The following is a 22,317-nucleotide window of genomic DNA, read 5'->3' as shown; positions in this document are numbered from 1 at the left end:
TAGAGTTCCAAGGAGGCCGATCCCCTAAAGAGATCAACCCCAAGTTTAGAATCTGCAAGGGTTCTAACAAGCTGTGCCCTTGTCCGATCGGGGGGGGTGGATGGAAGCCGTCAAAGCATTGAGTGCCTATTTTTGTGGGCACTCCCTCACCATGTGCGGTCCTCTGCACAAGAAGCATCCTCCAGATTTTGAGGCCTTGCTTTTCAGGTTTGACCCTTTGTAGGAACTCTTCTTCTTTTGTTCACCCCCGAGCTCCTTCCCTCGAGAATGTTTTGGAGGGCGATTGCATAAAGATTGTTTCCTTCTCCCTGGGTCTTCAGAGGAAACAAAGTCGATGAGTCTTTCTGCAGTAGCAATTGCCTCGACCACATCAGTAACATTCCTTTGATTTAGTTCCTGTTGAGCCCATAGCTTCAAACCATCGAGGAAGCTGAACAACTTGTCCTTCTCGGACATATCCTGTATGTCTAGCATTAGTGCAGAAAATTGTTTCACATAGTCTCGGATGGTGGTACTCTGGCGGAGTTGTCTCAACTTCCTTCTTGCGATGAATTCTATGTTCTCCGGTAGGAACTGAGTTCTCAACTCCCACTTCAAGCCCTCCCATGTGTCAACCCGACACTAACCTTGTTGGATCTCCTTCCAACGGGTTCGCCACCAAAGTTTCACATCTTCGTTCAGATACATTGTTGCTATAGAAACTTTGATATCTTCAGAATTAGGCCTCGTAGCTCGAAAGTATTGCTCCATATCGAACAGAAAGTTCTCGAGCTCTTTGGCATCTCTGGCCCCTCCATATCCATGAGGATTGGGTGCCCTCAAATTTTGTGGTGGTGCAACCCGGGTGTTGCTTCCTCCCGCATTTAGTGCTCTAATGAGCATAGTCACCCTTGAAGTGAGTTCCGCCACAACTTCCTGCAGGTGTTGCACGGAGTCTTTGGTGTCATCTGACAATCGGTCGACTAGGGCCTCGACCTTGTCGATCTTGGACTTCGCTTCCTCTTGCAAGCTCTCTACCCCAACAAGCCTTTGTTGGCCATGGTAGAGTTCCTCCACGCTCGCTTCAAGAACATCCAGGCGGGTTTCCGCCATTGTGAGTCTCTCCTTGTGACTCTTTTTCCCTGTTGGTGCTCCAAATTGTGCCTCCTCCACTCGTGGAGAGTAGCCAACTTCTCGCTCATCATGTTCGCTGCCACGCTCCTCTTGAGCGGCTCCAACAGCATGAGAGCGAGTGTGCACATGCAGCCCACCTACGGCTGCTTCGGTCAAGGGTCCGGCTTGCCCCGTCTTGCTTGATTCGCCACGATGCTTTGCCATGGCGAAGTTGCAAAGTAACTTCGCTGCTCACTCGAAGTGCTTGCCCGCTCTGATACCACAATGTCATGGCCTTAGCTGGAATTGTCTAAAGCGTGAGGCACCCTTGCGGCCAAGACGTGAACTTAGCTTCGCACTTTGCCCTTGCGGTATTGCTCCGCAAAGATCAGCCCACTTGCAACCTCTCGCAGGTCCCGAAGGACCTATAAAAGAGAAAGTTGATTAGTTCGAAAGAACAAGCGATGGACAAGTCCCGAAGTCTCACGAAAAGGGGAAGCTTTACAAGCAATTCGACGAGCACCTTGCGTGCACAAGAGAAAAGAGAAAGAGGAGAAAAACAAGGGCTTTAGAAGGTTGAACGAACAGCTGCAAGCCCACAAACAGCTGCTCACCAAGTCCCGGGCACGACAACAAGTTCCCGTCAAGGCAACGTGCGAACTTGCGAAGGAGTGTTCAACGCCCGGTACTATACCGAAGCCCCATCCAGCCCTATGTCACCCAGGGGGTTCCCAGGGGCTGAGATGGCTGACGTTTTGGTGAGTGGAGGTGGATTCTAGAAATCAGCCCGCGACACACGAAAACGGAGCTGTTTTGGGGCTGTTTTGCTCGGTTCGGTGAGCGGTCGCTTTGGAACACTGCAGCTTGTTCGAACAAGGCAAAGCTGTTGAATCTTGTATTTTGATGATGAAACCAATTGATAATTATGTTTATGTTTAACTGCATTTTGAGTGATGCAGGTCTACTCGATCAGGATTAGACAATTAAGGCAGGAGGAATTGACGTTGCGCCGGAGGAGATCACGTTAGGATATTGGATGGCAGAAGGCTTCGGACGTCGGGCATCAGGCCAAGAGCGGAATTGCGCCAAGGATATCAGCGTTGCGGAGGTCAACCGCCGATTGGCAACAAGCTGCAAGAGAGGATGATGCGCCGAAGAATCGGACGAAGCGCCAACCAATGACGTTCCGGGCAACAGAATGTCAATTCGCTTTATAATAATTGTCTAGATCAGAGTAGAGTTTTTGCTTGTGTGTGCAGGATTAACTACGATAACGACGAAGACATAAAGCAAAACAAAGTGTCGGAGTCAAGCATGAAGGATTCATTGCGAGTTCGAGAGTTCGACGGAAGTCCGAATGTTCGTCGGGAATGCTGCCGGAACTAGCCAAGAATGAGTAGGGAGCTTGCCGAAGGGTTTTTCGGAAGCTCGCCGGAAGGTTCGTTGGAAGTTCGCGGAGCTCGCCGAGAAAGATCGGAGCTTGCCGAAGAAGCTCATTGTTAGGATTTTTTTTTGTAAGTAAAAGTAAATTGATTATGTGTAAAGATTCTACAAATAGCTTTTATCTATACAAGTCATAGACAAAGCCAATTAACTCATAGAGTGCGAATGCGATAGTTATGACTACACATGCTGTAGACTATAACTACCTGTGGGTACATTATTTGACATCATTCCCAAGATCTTTAGCTAATAGCAAAATTAAATTTGATAAAAATATCTTTTTCTCTTCGGGTGAAGTGCTCGATTTTGAGATCATGCTCCATACAGGATCTTGAGTCTCTAATAATCTCTTTCAAGAGCTGAGCATTGTTTGTGTGTTGACATTCAAAGATTCTATTACATCTCTCCTTCCACATCCACCAAATAGCGCATCTGAAAGTAACCTTTGCCAGTTGTGTAAGTGGCCCTTTTCTTGAGAAACATTGCATAAGGTCGCCTAGTTCTTGGTGCAAGTTTGGTTGCGGTAGTCTATTGAGTTCAAATCGCTGGAGATTCTCCTTCCATATCCATTTTGTATAATTACAAGCAAAATAAAGGTGGTCAACAGTTTCTTCTTGTTGCAAACAAAGGGAGCATTGGTTAACATGATAGATACCTCTTCTTTTCATATTGTCTATTGTAGGTAGTTTATTGAGAAGGGCCTGCCATGTACATAAGGAGTGTCTTTGTGATCCCGGTCGATCCCATGTCCAACTGCTTGAGACCCACTTGTTATTTCTTTGTCTAATTTGATTCCATACGGATGTGGCACTAAATTTGCCATTGTCATGAGGCCAAATAAGTATATCTGAAGAGTTGTTCCTGATTGGAATAGCTATGATAGTCGGCCAAAGTGATAACATTTCGGGAGAAATAGGATTAGGGAGACACCAGGTACCGTTAGCAATGAACTCGGAAACCTTCCAATCTTTGGGAGCCCCAAGATCTTTTCGTATTCTGTCACCATATAATTGAAATATACTCTTCCCATTCACCCAAGGATCGTACCACATATTAGTACTAGTTCCAGAAGAGATTGCATAAGAAATGTGTTTGATTAGCCAATTCCTTGCCTTTAAAATTCCTTTCCAAGCTGAAGAGTGGTATGTTCTTGTTGAAATTTCCCAGATTGATTCCTTTGAAAGATACCTAGCAGAAACCCATTGTGACCATAAGGAACATTTGTTTTGCAAAAGATCCCACAATTGTTGTACCAGGCATGCTTGATTCCAATCTCTAGTATTTCTCAAGTTTAGCCCCCCTTCATCTTTCGGTTTGCAAATGCTATCCCAATTTACCATATGCATTGCCTTATCATTTGTGCCATTCCAGAAGAAGTTCATTAATAACCGTTCAATATCTTGGAGAAGTCCAGCAGGCAGAAGAAATGCATTACACCAATATATAGAGTAGGAGTGCAATACAGAACGGATGAGTTCGAGTCGTCCTGCTTTTGATAGAAGCCTATTTTTCCAAGAAGAAATTCTATTCTTTATTTTTTGTAGGATAGGCTGACAGTGGGTTTTGTGAATGCCTGTGGATATGAGCGGGAGACCCAAATAAGGAACTGGCAGGCTTCCCTCACTAACCCCCAAATTTTGTGCAATAAAGACCTTATTCTCAACGTAAGGGCTCATATATACTTTTACTTTTCGCATGATTTAACTGAAGTCCAGAAACCATACCAAAGTTATTCATAATAGTAGCCAGGTTCTTTACTGAAGTTGGATCATTTTGGAGAAAGATAAGTAAATCATCTGCAAATGTTATATGTGATATATGAATAGAGCCAGCATTGGGTACCTTTATGCTGCCATTTAAGACTGCATGTTCCAACATACAGCTAAGTCCTTCCATCGCAATAGTAAAGAGATACGGAGAGAGTGGATCACCTTGTCGGATGCCATTCGTGCTCCCAAAAAAACCAATAGGTGAGCCATTAAAGAGTATCGAAAACTTTGGAGTTTCCAGGCAAGATTGAATCCAATTAACCCATTGCTGTGGGAAGTTCATATCGAGGAGCATCTTATAGATAAATTTCCTATTAACTGAATCAAAGGCTTTCCGTAAATCAGCTTTAAAACATATTTTTGTCCCTCTTGCTTTTGAATGCAAATCTTTGACCAAGTCATTAGCAAGCAAAATGTTATGATGTATACTTCTCCCTTTGATGAAAGCAGCTTGATTTGGGCTAATGATCTTGTGTATTACCTTTTGCATTCTATTTGCTAATACTTTGGAGATGATCTTGTAAATAAAGTTGCATAATGATATGGGTCGATAGTTCTCTAGTGAATCAGCCCCTGCATTCTTCGGAATTAAAGAAATAAAGGTGCAATTCATCTCTCTAAGAATATGACCTGAAGAGAAAAAATGTTGGCAAGCCTTGATCACATCATTTCCAATAATAGACCAAGCAGTTTGGTAAAATTCAGCTGGAAATCCATCTGGACCTGGGCTTTTGTGCTTTGGTGACAACACATACAATTTCGTCGTCAGTAATTGGGGCATTGAGGATTGAAATAGCTTCCGAATCAAGTTTTCTAGTCGGCTCCACATGAATGTTATTAGTTTTCCCAGCTTGATTGAGTAAGGAATAAAAAAATTGCTCTGTGTGTGCTTTAACCTCTTCTAAATTCTCAATAAGATTATTATCTTTGTCTCTGCATTTGCTGATACGGTTAACAGCCCTTCGAGTAGCAATTGAAGCATAGAAAAATTTAGTATTAGAATCTCCTAGTGTAAGCCAATGCTGTCGAGACTTCTGCTTTACAAAACTTTCCTCCTGTTTTAAGGCTTGCATGAAGTTATTTCTGGCTTCTGTCTCTTTGTAGATAATATTCTCATCATTTGGCTGAAGTTGCAGCTCATGTTGCAATGACATTAGTTCCTTCCTGCAAAATTGAACTGTGGGGGTAATATTGCCAAAGGTATTTGTATTCCACTCCTTTAGTGCTGCTTTACAGGCTTTGAGCTTTTGACATAAGATGTAAGGGGGAGATCCATGCACATTAACATTCCAAGCAGATCTGATAACATCAAGAAATTGAGGATGAGTACTCCACATGTTAAAGAATCTAAACGGTTTTTTGCCTCTTGGTGTCGCTTTGTCTGCGTGTATATACATTAAAGAATGGTCAGAAAACAAAGGAGCACCATACTCAAGAAGTGAATCTGGGTAAACTGTTAACCATTCATGATTAATCAAACACCTATCAAGTCGAGCCATTATTTTTCTGTTAGCAGCACCTTGATTACTCCAGGAGAGCCAATTACCCACAGATTTCATATCAAACAAAGCTGCAGTGTCAATGTAATCATTAAAACTTTGAAGCTGACTTTCTGAAAGTTGTCTACCCCCCTCTTTTTCATTTGTGTACCGAACAGTATTAAAGTCTCCAAGAACAATCCAAGGTACATTGAGACAGCCATTTGCAATATTAGTCAGGTCAGACCAAAGAGTATTTCTTTCTTGCATATTATTTGAAGCATATATACCAATGAAATTGAATTGACAGCCATTCTTTTTGTCCTCTACCTTAAGTTGAATGAATTGATCAGTAGCAGAAATAAACCAAGCATTAATAGAGTTAGGATGCCATAAGACCCATATTCTACCAAAAGTTTCATTTGAGTCATTGGTAAACAGTTCTGCGTCCGGCCATATTAAATTCTTTTGAGCTTGAACGCGCGATTGTTTAATTTTCGTTTCTACTAGAATAACAATATCACATGCGGCAGACTTGATTATTCTATTGAGCTCCCGACATTTTTTCGGCTTATTAAGTCCGCGAACATTCCAACATGTTATCTTCATCAGTAATAAAGAAATGAAAAGGTGGTAAGGTATTCATCCTACGACTTTGGATGGACTGTACCATCCTTTTTCTTATCCTTCGGTTTTGTATTTTCCTCCCGCACAATATCCTTACCTTTTATGACTTTATTTCTATATTTATCTACTTCATCTACAGCTTGCAGATTTTTAAACTTTAAAATACCTTGAATCATGTGGTCTTGATTGGCAGAGTTTGTTGAAGCACGATAAGATTGTTGCAGCACAATTTCCTGGATAGTACTTGTTGGAGTAGCTTGGCTAGAGAAGTTTGTTGGGGCATGAGTTTGTTGAGACAGAATATCCTTGTTGGCGATGTTTGTTGTGGCTTGAGTTTGTTGAGGAAGAATATCCTTGCTGGCGAGATTTGTTTGGGCCTGAGTTTGTTGAGTTATTGTGGACGGATCCAATGATATTGGAAGAGATGAAGTTCCTGACTTATGTTTCTCCTGTCCACTAGTACCAAGGGAAACCTCTATTGTGGAAGGCTCCGACATTATAGGAAGAGATATAATTTTGGATTTGTCCTTCTGTCCGCGGTGCTATCCTTGTGAGTCGGAATGCTCAATAGTCTTCGCCACCATCGGTGCTACTGCCATTAGAGTAGACTCGCTTTGTTGCGGAGGCGCTTGACGTGGTCGATAGACCTTTGTGATTTGTTTTGGAGTTTGCTGACAAGCTCCATTTGCATGACCAAAAGATAAGCAATGCTGACATCGTTGTGGCTTCCAAGAATATGAGACATGTACCTTCCGAGTGTTCCCGTCAAGATCACGATAGAAAACCTCATTTGGAAGATCTTCGTCAGAAGAAACCAGTACACATGCTCGTGCAAATGCTAATCTCGTCTGAGCAGCTGTTGCTTTGTCGATGTAGAGTGGCTGTCCCAGAGTGCTGCATAACTTTGCAATAAAACGTCGACTCCAAAGATGTAGAGGAAGACCTTGAAAGGATACCCATAATGGAATAGACTGTAGGCTATCTAACTCCAAATGGACATCAGGAGACCAACGTCGTAGAATCATTGGATGGCCGCGAATAGTCCAGAATCCTTCGAGGACTCGTTGTAAATCTTCTTCAGAGTATAGCTTGCAAACAAAGAATCCGTTCTCCAGCATATGAAGATCAAATGACGATATTCCCCATCGAGTTTTGATAAATGAGGATAGTGGGAAATAAGATGTTTTGAGACCTACCACATAGCCAACAATCGCCATAGACCATGTCTCAATAAGCTCTGCTGAATCAGCAGTCTCGTATATAGCAATCTTCTTATCAGCCTGAACTTCTGGAGTAAAGAATTCCAAGCTTAGATCCGGACTTCCAACCGGAGCCTTGAAGAGGCTAGTCCAAGGCCTAGGATATGGCGCTCATTGTTAGGATCGAGAGCACTAAGAGAGGGGGGGTGAATTAGTACAGCGGAAATCTTTCAGCGATTAAAAACGAAAGCTGCGTTCGTTCGATAAAAACTATTTTGATGCAAAAGCCGTTTCTAAGATTACTTATGATTAAGTGCAGTTTACGTTTAAACACAGTTAGCGTCTAAACGCAGTTTGCGTCTAAATGCAGATTGCGTCTAAACTCAGATTGCGTCTAAGCGCAGTTTGCGTCTAAGCGCAGATTGCGTCTAAGTGCAGTTTGCGTCTAAACACAGTTTGCGTCTAAGCACAGTTTAAGCAGAAGTATAATGTGCTGCTATTGTACAACTCAAAAAGCAATCTGCAAAAAGCAGATTTACGTTTAAACGCAGATTTACGTCTAAACGCAGATTTACGTCTTAAACGCAGATTTACGTCTGAACTTTGAAACTCGTTTGTATACTCGTAGAAGGCAGTATGCAGTTGAAATCAAGACGTAAACGTAAACTGAAATCTGATGATTGTGCGATGAAAGCCGATTTACGTCTAAATGCAGTTTTACATCTAAATGTTGAAACCCGTTCATAAAATTGCAGAAGACAGTTTGCAGTTATAAATAGAATCAAAATGTAAATGTAAACTGCAAAGAAACTCGTTCGTAAAAGCGCAGAAGACAGTTCGCAGTTATAAACAGATTCAAGACGTAAATGTAAGCTGCAATGTAAAGATCATACGAAAACACCTTTTGACGTCTGAATGCAGATTCGGAAAGATTAGAACTTAGAAACTTGTTCGTAAAAGCGCAGAGAACAGTAGCTATGTAGGAGGTTTGCAGTAATGATAAAGTGCTCAAAATAAACGCAAACCAGAGATTTAGAGTGGTTCGGTCAGTCTTGACCTACTCCACTTTTGGCTTCCTCTACCGGCGAGGTCACCGACGTCAACTAGGGGCCTTCCTTCAATGGGCGAAGGCCAACTGCCCTTTTACAGTTTCTCTCCTTTTGACGGGCTCAGGAGACAACCCTTATAGATCCTTTCTCTCCTCTCTTTACAACTCAAGACTTGAAGAACAGAAAAGAGGAGAACTTTTGGACTTTACACAAATTTGAGCTCTTAGAATCACTGAAAAGATCAAGAATTCGGTGTGGATCTGTGTCTCTTCAGTGCTGAATGGGTGGGGTATTTATAGGCCCCAACCCAATTCAAATTTGGAGCTCAAAACGATCAAATCCCGGAATTCCGGGGTCAGGCGGTTGCACCTCTTGACTGGAGAGGTTGTACCGCCTGGCAGAGCTCGAAGACTGAGCCCAGGTGGTGCCACCTCTTGACTGAGGCGGTTGCACCTCTATGCCAGAGCTCGAAGACCGAGCTCAGGCGGTGCCACCTCTCTGTCAGGGAGGTTGCACCGCCTAGTCTTGCTCGAAGACTGAGCTCAAGCGGTGCCACCTCTCTGTCAGGGAGGTTGCACTACCCAGTCTAGCTCGAAGACTGAGCTCAGGCGGTGCCACCTCCCGGCTGGGGAGGTTGCACCGCCCAGTCTCGCTGGGAGGCTTAGCCCAGGCGGTGCCACCTCCTGGCCTAGGCGGTTGCACCTCCTGGTGCAATCAGGGTCCGAATGGTTAACTCCATTCGGCCCAATTTCAGTCTTTCAGGGGCCCAATTGCCCCAAGATTAAGCTAATGGGATCACCTCCCATTTTCCAACTTAATCAACGTGCTAACTACGATTAGATCTAAGACAATTTCTGCAGCTTTGCTTCGGTGCGTCAATCGCTTCTTCCGGCGAGTTTCCGGTGAACTTCCGTCGATCATCCGATGAACCCTCGGTGATGCTCCTGCGGACTTCCGGCAAACTCCTGGACTTTGCGACGATCCACTTGGCAAGTTCCGACGAGCTTCGCTTGGCAAGCTTCTGGACTTCTCGGATCTGTTCTCGCAGAATCTCCGACGACCGTCCGAACTTCCTTCGAACTCTCGAACTCCCAACGTGATCATGAACTTGACTCCGGCGTAACTCCTGCTGCTTGTCTAACTTTCATCGTAGTTAATCCTGCACACTTATCTCAACACATAGATTAGACAACAAATGACAATTGACTTCATCATAAAAATCCGAGATTCAACAATCTCCCCCTTTTTGATGATGACAATCAATTGATAATGGAGTTATCCTTAACTCCCCCTGTCTATATGCCATAGTTGAGATAAGTCAACCTTGAATTCAATACCTAAGAATTCAAGTGATGTATTGATAAGTTAGATCAGTTAAACTTATCAATACTCCCATCATGATACTCATCATGATGTATCTCTTCAAAGATGATGTCAAGGCTTGACATACATCATCAAGTTTGTATGATTGTGTTTGTAACTATTCATCATGTAGTTTGAACATTATCATATAAAGCTGTGAAGCACTATTACATGATGCACACATTTGAAATATTCTAGTAAGTTTTGCATTTTCTTCACATGATAAGATATCAACTCAGGGCATAATGCAAACTTTAGCACATGTTCATATATCTCTTGGTGATGCAAGGATGGCATAATCATAGCAGTGTTTATAGCATCACTCATAGTATTTCTAATCATGGCAGTGTTTATCAATTCATATATCTCCCCCTTTGTCATCAACAAAAAATATAGTAATTATGATACCAGGAGAATAATAATAGCAAGCTTATAGAGGAATTTTACATAGATTGCTTTAAATACTTCTTCCCCTTTTTGTTATAATCCATTGTCTATGTAAAGATTTTGCAGGATGGAATACATATACATGAATCACTTCATCAAATCTATTTCAGAACCTTATTTTTCATGAAAGTTGACGAGAAAATCTGTTTTATAAATAAGATGCATTCGGACAAGATTTTGTTACAGATTTTCACATATAGAAACATGGCAATCAAGTGATTTGATCATTCAATATAGTCCGAAAAATAATTTTACCAAATTTATCAACATTTCTAATTCTGAATGAAATCAAAGCACAAGGTTTTCAAAACTTTTAGTTTCAAAGTACAACATTCTTAATTTGGACACATCACATACCAAACAGTAATGATACCATAAAAATCTGAGATAACTTTTATCACAAGGCGCAAGATAGATGTTTACAGCCAGCACATCAGAAGTGAGTAACATAAGAGGTTTACAACAACAACAGGTGTTCAACAAGTTCATTGATGAGGTGGAAAATTAAAGTGCCTAAACAAGGAGTCAAATTGACTATGAATTTGCTGCAGCTCAGATAGGATTTGATCTTGTCGTTGTTCAATCCGTTCTTGTCTCTGTTCAAATCGATCCATTCGAATCCCAATTTCTTCGATGGATGTATGAGTTTGCTCAACTGGATGTGTTTCCTCAAAGGGAAGGGTCGGAGGAGATTGGGTACCCCTAAATACCGGTGTTTCCGGTTCTGGTTCAGGTTGAGGGTGATCAGTCCTTCTAGGGATTCTAACCCAGTTACCGTTTCTATAGTAACATCTTAGTCGGTGAAGTAGATTTTTGTTTATTATGCTGAATCTATCTACTTTCATTACTTCTTCTTCTGGTGGTATTAGAATGTCGTAAGCTTTCATTATTCTTGTGATTATACCACCATATGGGAGCATCATATCTTTCTTAGATAATTCTAACATGTTTTGTTGGATAAGATAACCAAGACAGATGTCATGTCCCTTCATGATTAAGTACATAGTTCCTAATTCTAATTGACTTACTTCATCATGATGGTATTGTTTAAGAAGAATTATACTAGTCATGATATGATGAAATATCTTAGTGTTCAAAGGCAATAGATGTTCACAACTTTTAGGAACCAATGCTATGTTAGGATTGGCAAAGATTGTTCCTAAGGCTTCAACATAGGATGTTCCAATACTTTCATCATCCCATGATCCTCTAAAGTAAAGTCTTATGCTTTTTATGGGAATGCCTATCATATCACAAATGAACCTATCAGTGATTGAGATGTGTTGTCCTAAAAGATAGGTGGACATCCTTTCTTCATCATCTATTTGTATGTTATTGTAAAATAATCTAACTAGCCTAGGATAGATGGGTTCGTTAATCTGCAAGATTGGAAGTAGATCTAGGTTTGCAAACCATTGGATAGTCTCTAAGTCTCTTAGTTCATTTAGATCTACGTATTTTCCCTTATTGATACATCTAAGTTTGAAAGACACTCCTTATGTACATGGCAGGCCCTTCTCAATAAACTACCTACAATAGACAATATGAAAAGAAGAGGTATCTATCATGTTAACCGATGCTCCCTTTGTTTGCAACAAGAAGAAACTGTTGACCACCTCTATTTTGCTTGTGCTTATACAAAATGGATATGGAAGGAGATTCTCCAGCGATTTGAACTCAATAGACTGCCGCAACCAAACTTGCACCAAGAACTAGGCGACCTTATGCAATGTTTCTCAAGAAAAGGGCCACTTACACAACTGGCAAAGGTTACTTTCAGATGCGCTATTTGGTGGATGTGGAAGGAGAGATGTAATAGAATCTTTGAATGTCAACACACAAACAATGCTCAGCTCTTGAAAGAGATTATTAGAGACTCAAGATCCTGTATGGAGCATGATCTCAAAACCGAGCACTTCACCCGAAGAGAAAAAGATATTTTTATCAAATTTAATTTTGCTATTAGCTAAAGATCTTGGGAATGATGCCAAATAATATACCCACAGGTAGTTATAGTCTACAGCATGTGTAGTCATAACTATCGCATTCGCACTCTATGAGTTACTTGGCTTTGTCTATGACTTGTATAGATAAAGCTATTTGTAGAAACTTTACACATAATCAATTTACTTTTACTTACCAAAAAAAAAAAAATAAGTTCGAAAGAGGGAAATTTTTCAGCATGGTTTTTTGAATCGAAAAGAGTGGAATCAAATTCTTCTACTAATCTCCTCTTTCCCTTGTCCCTTGAGGATCTTCTAGATCCCATAACTACTGCTGTTTAGAGGGATGATGATGAGCAAGAGTAAATGAAGAACAAAACAGAATTTAAGGGCTTCTTAGAGAGTCCCTTTGTGAAATCTTCAAGAGAAGGAAGGATTCTTGATGTTTTGCTCCGAAATGGGAGGTATTTGGAAGGCTTAGAGGAGTGAAATGAGAATGGAGGAGACTTGGAAGAGTAGAGCAGGAAATGGGAGTGAGTTGGGGTCGGTTCCACCGCCGGCGCTAGCGTGGGTTTAAAAAGGCAGAGTTGCGGGCGGTTGCTGTTAGGATCGAGAGCACTAAGAGGGGGGGGGTGAATTAGTGCAGCGGAAATCTTACAGCGATTAAAACCAAAAGCTGCGTTCGTTCAATAAAAACTATTATGATGCAAAAGCTAATTCTCAGTTTGTATCTAAGTGCAGTTTGCGTCTAAGCGCAGATTGCGTCTAAGCGCAGTTTGCGTCTAAACACAGTTTGCGTCTAAGCGCAGTTTTGTGTCTAAGCGCAGTTTGCGTCTAAACGCAGATTTACGTCTAAACTCAGATTTACGTCTAAACGTAGTTTTACGTCTAAACGCAGATTTACGTCTAAACGCAGATTTACGTCTAAATCCAATTTTACGTCTAAACGCAGATTTATGTCTAAACGCAGTTTTACGTCTAAACGCAGATTTACGTCTAAACTCAGATTTACGTCTGAACGCAGTTTTACGTCTAAACACAGATTTACGTCTAAACTCAGTTTACGTCTAAAACGTCTTTACAAAGTTTACGTCTAAACGTAATTTTTACGTCTAAACGTAATTTTTACGTCTAGACGCAGTTTCAAAGGGATCTGAACTTTAGAAACTCGTTCGTAAAAGTGCAGAAGACAGTTTTGCAGAATCAAGGCGTAAACGTAAACTGCAATGTGAATATCGTACGAAAACGCTGGTTTATGTCTGAAAGCAGATTCGGACAGATCAGCACTTAAAAACTTGTTCGTGAAGGCATAGAGGACAGTTTTGCAGAATCAAAACGTAAACGTAAACTGTAATGTACAAAAACACCGATTTACGTCTGAATGCAGATTCGGAAAGAACAGCACTTAGAACTTGTTCGTAAAAGCGCAGAATGCAGTAGTTATGAAGGAGGTTTGCAGTAATGATAAAGTGCTCAAAATAAACGCAAACTAGAGATTTAGAGTGGTTCGGTCAGTCTTGACCTACTCCACTTTTGGCTTCCTCCACCGACGAGGTCACCGACGTCAACTAGAGGCCTTCCTTCAATTAGGCGAAGGCCAACTGCCCTTTTTACAGTTTCTCTCCTTTTGGCAGGCTCAGGAGACAACCTTTACAGACCTTTCTCTCCTCACTTTACAACTCAAAACTTGAAGAACAGAAGGAGGAGACTTAAAGGCTTTACAACACTTTTGAGCTCTTAGAATCACAGAAAAGATCAAGATTTCGGTATAGGTCTGTATCTTTTCAGTGCTGAATGGGTGGGGTATTTATAGGCCCCAACCCAGTTCAAATTTGGAGCTCAAAACGATCAAATCCCGAAATTCCGGGATCAGGAGGTTGCACCTCTTGACTGGAGAGGTTGCACCGCCTGGCAGAGCTCGAAGACCGAGCTCAGGCGGTGCCACCTCTCTGTCAAGGAGGTTGCACCGCCCAGTCTTGCTCGAAGACTGAGCTCAGGCGGTGCCACCTCTCTGTCAGGGAGGTTGCACCGCCCAGTCTTGCTCGAAGACTGAGCTCAGGCGGTGCCACCTCCCGGCTGGGGAGGTTGCACCGCCCAGTCTCGCTGGGAGGCTTAGCCCAGGCGGTGCCACCTCCTGGCCTAGGCGGTTGCACCTCCTGGTGCAATCAGGGTCCGAATGGTTAGCTCCATTCGGCCCAATTTCAGTCTTTCAGGGGCCCAATTGCCCCAAGATTAAGCTAATGGGATCACCTCCCATTTTCCAACTTAATCAACATGCTAACTACGATTAGATTTAAGACAATTTCTGCAGCTTTGCTTCGGTGCGTCAATCGCTTCTTCCGGCGAGTTTCCGGCGAACTTCCGTCGATCATCCGATGAACCCTCGGTGATGCTCCTGCGGACTTCCGGCAAACTCCTGGACTTTGCGACGATCCACTTGGCAAGTTCCGACGAGCTTCGCTTGGCAAGCTTCTGGACTTCTCGGATCTGTTCTCGCAGAACCTCCGACGACCGTCCGAACTTCCGTCGAACTCTCGAACTCCCAACGTGATCATGAACTTGACTCCGGCGCAACTCCTGCTGCTTGTCTAACTTTCATCGTAGTTAATCCTGCACACTTATCTCAAACACATAGATTAGACAACAAATGACAATTGACTTCATCATCAAAATCCGAGATTCAATAATCTCCCCCTTTTTGATGATGACAATCAATTTATAATGGAGTTATCCTTAACTCCCCCTGTCTATATGCCATAGTTGAGATAAGTCAACCTTGAATTCAAGACCTGAGAATTCAAGTGACGTATTGATAAGTTAGATCAGTTAAACTCATCAATACTCCCATCATGATACTCATCATGATGTATCTCTTCAAAGATGATGTCAAGGCTTGACATACATCATCAAGTTTGTATGATTGTGTTTGTAACTATTCATCATGTAGTTTGAACATTATCATATAAAGCTGTGAAGCACTATTACATGATGCACACATTTGAAATATCCTAGCAAGTTTTGCATTTTCTTCACATGATAAGATATCAACTTAAGGCATAATGCAAACTTTAGCACATGTTCATATATCTCTTGGTGATGCAAGGATGGCATAATCATAGCAGTGTGTTTATAGCATCACTCATAGTTCTTCACATGATAAGATATCAACTTAAGGCATAATGCAAACTTTAGCACATGTTCATATATCTCTTGGTGATGCAAGGATGGCATAATCATAGCAGTGTGTTTATAGAATCACTCATAGTTCTTCACATGATAAGATATCAACTTAAGGCATAATGCAAACTTTAGCACATGTTCATATATCTCTTGGTGATGCAAGGATGGCATAATCATAGCAGTGTGTTTATAGCATCACTCATAGTATTTCTAATCATGGCAGTGTTTATCAATTCATATACCTATTCATATATCTCCCCCTTTGTCATCAACAAAAAGCATAGTAATTATGATACTAGGAAAATAATAATAGCAAGCTTATAGAGTAATTTTACATAGATTGCTTTAAATACTTCTTCCCCTTTTTGTTATAATCCATTGTCTATGTAAAGATTTTGCAGGATGGAATACATACACATGAATCACTTTATCAAATCTATTTCAGAAACTTATTTTTCATGAAAGTGTACGAGAAAATCTGGTGTATAGCATTCAAAAAATAAGATGCATTCGGACAAGATTTTGTTGCAGATTTTCACATATAATCATAGAAACATGGCAATCAAGTGGTTTGATCATTCAACATAGTCCGAAAAATAATTTTAACAAATTTATCTATTCGGACACATCAACATTCCTAATTCTGAATAAAAGCACAAGGTTTTCAAAACTTTTAGTTTCAAAGCACAACATTCTTAATTTGGACACATCACATACCAAACAGTAATGATACCATAAAAATCTGAGATAACTTTTACCACAATGTGCAAGATATATGTTTACCACGATAGATGTTTACAGCCAGCACATCAGAAGTGAGTAAGAAGTTTACAACAACAACAGGTGTTCAACAAGTTCATTGATGAGGTGGAAAATTAAAGTGCCTAAACAAGGAGTCAAATTGACTATGAATTTGCTGCAGTTCAGATAGGATTTGATCTTGTCGTTGTTCAATCCGTTCTTGTCTCTGTTCGAATCGATCCATTCGAATCCCAATTTCTTCGATGGATGTATGAGTTTGCTCAACTGGATGTGTTTCCTCAAAGGGAAGGGTCGGAGGAGATTGGGTACCCCTAAATACCGGTGTTTCCGGTTCTGGTTCAGGTTGAGGGTGATCAGTCCTTCTAGGGATTCTAACCCAGTTACCGTTTCTATAGTAACATCTTAGTCGGTGAAGTAGATTTTTGTTTATTATGCTGAATCTATCTACTTTCATTACTTCTTCTTCTGGTGGTATTAGAATGTCGTAAGCTTTCATTATTCTTGTGATTATACCACCATATGGGAGCATCATATCTTTCTTAGATAATTCTAAAATATTTTGTTGAATAAGATAGCCAAGACAGATGTCATGTCCCTTCATGATTGAGTACATAGTTCCTAATTCTAATTGACTTATTTCATCATGATGGTATTGTTTAGGAAGAATTATACTAGTCATGATATAATGAAGTATCTTAGTGTTCAAAGGCAATAGATGTTCACAACTTTTAGGAACTAATGCTATATTAGGATTGTCAAAGATTGTTCCTAAGGCGTCAACATAGGATGTTCCAATACTTTCATCATCCCATGATCCTCTAAAGTAAAGTCCTATGCTTTTTATGGGAATGCCTATTATATCACAAATGAACCTATCAGTGATTGTGATGTGTTGTCCTAAAAGATAAGTGGACATCCTTTCTTCATCATCTATTTGTATGTTATTGTAAAATAATCTAACTAGCCTAGGATAGATGGGTTCGTTAATCTGCAAGATTGGAAGTAGATCTAGGTTTGCAAACCATTGGATAGTCTCTAAGTCTCTTAGTTCATTTAGATCTACGTATTTTCCCTTACTGATACATCTAAGTTCGAAAGAGGGAAATTTTTCAGCATGGTATTTTGAATCGAAAAGAGTGAAATCAAACTCTTCTATTAATCTCCTCTTTCCCTTGTCCCTTGAGGATCTTCTAGATCCCATAACTACTGCTGTTCAGAGGGATGATGATGAGCAAGAGTAAATGAAGAGCAAAACAGAATTTAAGGGCTTCTTAGAGAGTACCTTTGTGAAATCTTCAAGAGAAGGAAGGATTCTTGATGTTTTGCTCCGAAATGGAAGATATTTGGATGGCTTAGAGGAGTGAAATGAGAATGGAGGAGACTTGGAAGAGTAGAGGAGGAAATGGGAGTGAGTTGGGGTCGGTTTCACCGCCGGCCCTAGTGTGGGTTTAAAAAGGCAGAGTTGCGGGCGGTTGCACCTCTGGCTGGAGCGGTGCAACCTCTGGCAACCCGTGGTAGCTGGAGGTGCCACCGCCAGCTGGAGAGGTGCCACCGCCTGCAGCCAGTGAGCACCTAATATGATTTGATCAGGGAGCCTTTGCCTTGAGGAGAGTTTCAGAGCAATTAATGTTTGTTACGTGATTTCGTATGAGTTTTTATTTAAGGAAGAAGCTCTTGTACGATCAAGATAGATCTTTTAACGTGCATATGTCATACGTATGTTGATAGTTTGTTTGGTATCCCTTTTAAGATCATGACATATTTAGTTTCTTCATGATACAAGAATTAATTCGTAGATGATAGTGTTAACGGGTTTTGAAGATCAAGGGGATATGTGAATTTGGATATCATATGTTTCTAATAAGGTTGTATCCAAATTGTATTTGTGATTTCATAACTTCCACTTGTTACTTAAGCGTTGCGAGTTCCTTTTTGATTCTTGGTTTATGACCATCAAGAGTCAAGGAGCAGAATATTATTTCTTGCTCCGGCCTAAAATTTTAATGTTTTTATAGGAAGGGATGATCTTTAGGAACCCATTTCCTTTTGGGTGCCTCATAAATAGATCTACATTTCTTATCATGTTGTATAGAATTTGTCATGGTTCCTTTAGGAACCCAAATCAATTTGTTTGGACTTATTTTCTTGAATGGACAACAATGTGTCTTGTGTCCAGATTTGCAATAGAAGTTGCACTTGGTTTGGTGTTGAACATGTAAGATGGAGCCTTTTACGAAGGTGGTTGGATTTTGGTGAGGACTTCTCACAAATCCAATTCCACTCCGTTTGGGAACGTGACCCTTGTTTGTAAGGATCATGTTCAATGACTTGCTACCAACCTCGAATTTCTTCAAGGTGTCCTTAAGTAGCAAGTTTTCTTTTTGGAGAGTTTCTAGATTATGGCATTTTATGCATGGGCTTAATGTTAGAACCCTTGCAGATTCTAAACTTGGGGTTGATCTCTTTAGGGGATCGGCCTCCTTGGAACTCTATAGGGGTTCCTCCCTCCAAGTTGCTGCTCAAAGGCTGCAGAAAAGATTCATCTATTGCTTATGAAAAGAGAAGGAATACATGGCTATTTATAGGGCTTCTAAACCCTAACTCCTAATAGGACTCCTACTTAAGACTCTTACTTCTAACCAACTCCTAATAGGACTCCTACTCAAGACTCCTATTCCCTTACAACTCCTAATTCTTCTCCAAGAAAAAACCTCATACATGAATGCCCCTCACAATTAGGACTCTCCTAGCTAGAGTCCTAACAGAATGCCCCTCTCAATTAGGACTCTCCTAGCTAGAGTCCTAACATTTTTACATGATTGTCCCTCTCAATTAGGACTCTCCAAGCTAGAGTCTTAACAGACCCGCCCTCTTCAAATCAGCCTTGTCCTCGAGGCTGATGATTCATGAATTCTGGGAATTTGATCTTCAAGTCGTCAAAGTTCTTCCAAGTGGCATCTTCTTTTGGTAGGTTCGCCCACCGTATTAGCACTTCATTAGCGGGTCGTCGTCGTCGAGTCACGATCCGTCGATCAATAATGGCACTTGGCTGGGTCTGGAGTTCTCTTTGGGTAGTCATATTTGGTGGGTGGCTTTGGGCTGTCTCCAAGTACCTGTTTAAAACTTCCGGTTGGCTGTTGGTTTGTGGGTGATATGTCATACTCCTTTTCAATTTAGTACCCTGCATATAGAATAACTTTGTCCAAAATCTGCTATTGAAGATGCAAGTAGAATTTGTCACAAGCACAATGCGTCCCTTATAGTGTAATTCTTTTGAGTCCCAATTGTAATGAGCCATGGGGCTTGGTGCTTCCTCCAATTTTTTTATAATCTTACTAGTATCTGAATCTTCCTGCCATTCCATCTTAATATCCTCAAGGAAGTCGCTGGTCGGAAGTGAAACGGTCGAAACTTCAACTTGCTCGGGTAACTGCGAAAGCGCATCTGCAAGAACATTCTCTTTCCCCTTTTTGTAAGTTATTTCAAAATCAAATTCAAGAAGTTTTGTTACCCATTTTTGCTGCTCGGGGGAAGATATCTTCTGCTCCAAGAGATATTTTAGGCTTTTATGGTCGGTCTTGATTTGAAAGTATCGCCTGATCAAGTACAATCTCCACCTCGTTGCTGCGCGCACAATGGCGAGCATCTCCTTATCATATGTTGACATATTTTGATCGAAGGGAGATAATGCCTTGCTAGTGTATGCGAGCGGTCGACCATCTTGCATGAGAATGACTCCAATTCTGACTCCAGATGTGTCGGCCTCAATAATGAAGGGTCGGTTGAAATCTGGTAGTGTTAGCACCGGCGTCGTCGTCATGGCTGCCTTAAGTTTGTCAAAGGCAGCGGAGGCTCTGTCCAACCATTGGAAGACATCTTTTTCTAGTAAGGAAGTAAGTGGTGCACTGATCTTTCCATAGTTTTTCACGAACTTACGGTAGTAGCCTGTTAAACCCAGAAAGCCATGTAGCAATTTTATGTTTCTCGAGGTCGGCCAGTTTTGCATTGCTCCAATTTTGAAGGGGTCCACTGCAACACCTTCCTCTGATATGATATGCCCAAGATATTCCACCTTTTGTTGCAGAAAGCAAAAATTCGTGGTTGTTGTGTGTTCAAAAGGTGGTTTTCCGTATGTCTTCTTCGCATGCTCGTATTTGATGATACCCGGATCAAAGGTCCAGCTTTGTAAAGATTTGTGCTCCCTTTCATCTAGCAATTCATCTACTATTGGAATAAAGTATTTGTCCTTGATGATTATGCCATTGAGAGCTCGGTAATCAACACATATTCGCCTTGTTCCGTCCTTCTTACGTACAAGTAGCACCGGCGAAGAGTAGAGGTTGCAACTTGGCCGAATAACTCCTGTTTCGAGCATCTCTTTTATAATCCTTTCTATTTCATCCTTTTGGAGATGTGGATACTGATATGGCTGAGCATTTGCTGAAGATTTGCCTGGAAGAATCATTATACAATGATCATGCCGACAGGTAAGAGGTAGGTTGCGCGGTTCGTCAAATATATTTAAAAATTCAGCAAGCAAAGGAAGTAGATTTGGATCTTCAAATTCTGTTGGCTCTCCCTTAGTTTGCTGCTCAAGTTGTACCAAAAAGCCGCTGCATGCTTTATGCAAAACATTCTCCATTTGTTGTGTGCAAATCGTTGTTATGTCGCCCCCACGTTTCCCGTGCAATGTCACCTGTTTCTCCTTACTGTAAAATTTCATAATTAGTTTCATAAAATTCCAGGAAATATCACCTAATGTCGTCAACCATTTAATTCTGAGCATGGCCTCATGATTGTTAAGAGGGAGAAGGATGAAATCTGCAATTATCTCTTGGTCCTGCAGCAATAGTTTCTCCTGCAAGCGCCTATGATCACAATTCAAAATCCGTCCGTCGGTGACCTTAACATCAAACCTGCAGCGATTCTCGATAGGTAATGATATCCGAACAGCAAGCTTACTATTTAGGAAGTTAGTAGTACTGCCCGTGTCGATGAGAACAGTGATTGGTTGTTGTTTGAGAAGGCCTCCAATTTTCATCGTTTGCGGGTTTGAGTAGCTAGCTAGTGTATGTACCGTAACTTCGGTCGGTTTTGGGTCTTCTTCTGCATCTTCTTCTTCATGTTCAAAGCTCTCTTTTGGATGTTCAATGACCTCTTCTTCTATCGGTTCAATCATAAGAAGTCCTCCTTTACTACAGCGATGCTCACGGCTCCACGGCTCGTCACAATGCCAACATAACCCCTTCGCATATCGCTCCCGAAGCTCTTCTCCTGTTAACCTCTTTGGTGCAGGGACTTGGTCGACAGTAGGGGGGGCTGAGGGCTTCAATATTACTGGTTGAGAAGTGACCCTAGTCCTCCGAGCTTCATGGTTCAATTGCTCCTCTTGATAACGTGCGAAAGAGATGGCTGCCATAAGCGTGTATGGTTGTCGCGCTTTAACTTCTCCTCGGATCTCCGGCTTCAAGCCCTCAATGAAGGTCCTCAATAGCTGTTTTTGAGACCAATCATGATTTTGATTAGATAACCTTTCAAACCTGGTTTGGTACTCCTGAATGGTGGAGGTTTGTCGGATCTTTGCTAGTTGTTCGTCAATATTCTCGTAATCGGTTGGTCTGAAGCGAATCAGCAGTTCTTATTTGAATTGTCGCCATGAAAAGACTCCATAAGTATGTTCAAACCAGTCAAACCACTGAATAGCATCCCCTTCAAGATGTATAGCTGCAATTTTCACCATAGATACATCCGCGGTTTTGTGGTACCGAAAATATCGCTCCGCGTGCGAAATCCAACCAATCGGGTCTCCTTCTTCCCATCTAGGGAAGTCCACTCTCATGCATGGATAGTTGGGGTTGGTCATAGAGCTTCCCCTCTCTTGGAAGTCATCTCTTCGGGCTTGGTGTGATTGGGCAAAGCTCTCTCCTTGATATGATTTCTTCGGGCTTAGTGGTCGGCCCAATCTG

Source organism: Musa acuminata, chromosome BXJ2-4 (assembly GCF_036884655.1).
Source record: "Musa acuminata AAA Group cultivar baxijiao chromosome BXJ2-4, Cavendish_Baxijiao_AAA, whole genome shotgun sequence".
NCBI lineage: Eukaryota > Viridiplantae > Streptophyta > Magnoliopsida > Zingiberales > Musaceae > Musa > Musa acuminata.
The sequence above is the reverse complement of the archived record's forward strand: the minus strand, read 5'-3'. Positions refer to the sequence as shown.